A 2,150-nucleotide genomic window follows, 5' to 3' on the forward strand; every position below is an offset into this window, starting at 1 on the left:
CGTCCACCAATCCTAACGCCACGCTTCTCCTCATAGAACCTCTCAGATAATCTGCTCTGCATACAGGTTGAAAAGGTATGGAGATAGGACACATCCCTGACGTACACCCTTCCCAATTTTGAACCATGCAGTGTTGCCTTGCTCTGTTCTGACCACTGCCTCTTGGTCCAAATATAGGTTTTGCATTAGCACGATTAAATGTTCTGAGATTCCCTGAGGAAAAAAGGAGACAGGAGGGTAGAAAGAGACTCAAAGAAATGAGTTCCCATTTGCCCGAGACCAGAAAATGTACATATTATCTACCAGTTGCTCTGATCAGCACCAAATAAAGAAGGTCCTGGAATAGAATGGGAGTGAAAACACAGAACATAAATTCACAAAAAGACCAGATTTACTGGTCTGATAGAGACCAGTGCAACTCCCATACTGTGGCCATTAGATTTTTTTCAAACCTGGATCTGAACTGTTAATTCCCGAGATCAGCCAAATGATGAACAGGCCTATATTACAGCTGTGACTGGTTTCTGAGGAGCAGTAACATACTTCTCAGGAAAGTCAACCATTAGAGAGCAAAAGGGTAACATTTACCAACAAAACAAAGATCAGAAGGCAGGAAAGAGGGGTGAATGGAAATGGGGACCTTGAGATGAAATGGGAAGAAAGAGAGCTATTACTTTGAGAGAATTGCAATTAATGTCACAAAATGAAGGGTATATAATAATTTTGAATGGAAGATTAATTTGCCCTGTAAACATTTAGCCAAACCACAAAAAATATTTGGGTGTGTGTGTGTGTTGTGATTTTTTGGGATTTACATGCTTTTTGGATTATGGACAGGAGGCTGTGCAATCTTTCATATTTGATAACTTCCAGCTTACCTATATTCATACTTCATACATTCCATGTTTTGATTATTTTAAAATAATTTCTTTTTATACTGGTTTACTTGAAAAGACGTATACATTGTCATTCTGGCCAGACCTTTCCCATTTCCTTTACCCACCCCTCCCTCCACCCATGAAATTGTGCAGCTCTGTGATTAACCACCACAACATGAACCTCAACCCATCCCTTCTTCTCTGCTCCCCCCTTGGATCCATACAGGTTATACAATAATGGTCTTAGGCACTATTTGTCCTTATAGGACCGAGTTAGTTCACTTAGCATAATGCTCTCCAGTCCCTCCAAAATTACATAGTAATTTACAAAATCATTGCCCCTGTATGCTGTATAGTATTTCATTGTGTGAATGTACTATAATCTGTCAATCCCTTTCCTTGTGTTTGGACATTTGTGCTATTTCCATTATCAACGGATGTTTTCAGCTGGGTCTCCTTATTTTGAGCAACTCCAATCTGGTTTCTACTTCTAATAATGTATCTATCCTTTTATTCACAGAGTTTTTGAAAGTCTATTATTTCAGAAATAGATGGGCAATCCTGCTTCCTATTCTGGCATAATCTATGAACGCCACTGAAACCTGTCCACCATCGATAACCCTGCTAGTCTTTGAAAGAAAACATTGGTGGCATGTTTTCCACTCTCATAGCAACCCACATGTTACCCTAGTAGAGTAAACTGACAGACAAGTGTTGTAGCAAGAAGAGCAAATGACACACCAGCATACACACATCTAAGCTATAAGTAACTTCATGTTCTGTATCACCAAATTGGCTGACCTTCCAGCAGGTTTTCAGAGTCTATAAATCCCATAGGAAGAGACTGCTCATCATTCTCCTGCAGAGCAGCTGGTAGACTTGATTCATGTGTCTTCACATTTGCAGCACAATTCCTTATCACTAAGCTACCAGAGCTTCCTATAGAACAAGTAACATACAGATCACTACCGCAATCCAACAAACATATGTGTTACATCCCTACAGCAAACCACAGGAGCAGTCAGGCATATACGTATATGCAGGCTATGTGCAGGACCTCCTTTTCAGTCTTTGGCAGAGGCCTGTGGCAGCAGTGCATAATATGACCTAGGGTGCCTATTTGAACCTTCCAGCTGAGGCCTGCAGCTGGTGCTGTGAGTTGGGGCCAGGGGTGGCTCCTGGGGAGAGACAGAAGCTAAAACAAAGAGAGGAGATGCCAAGGTGAAAGAGATGAACAAGATTTCAAAGGGAAATGAGAAGGCATATAAACCT

The sequence above is a fragment of the Elephantulus edwardii genome, unplaced genomic scaffold, assembly GCF_000299155.1.
Source record: "Elephantulus edwardii isolate Elephantulus edwardi_28Jun2011 unplaced genomic scaffold, EleEdw1.0 scaffold00086, whole genome shotgun sequence".
Classification (NCBI taxonomy): domain Eukaryota; kingdom Metazoa; phylum Chordata; class Mammalia; order Macroscelidea; family Macroscelididae; genus Elephantulus; species Elephantulus edwardii.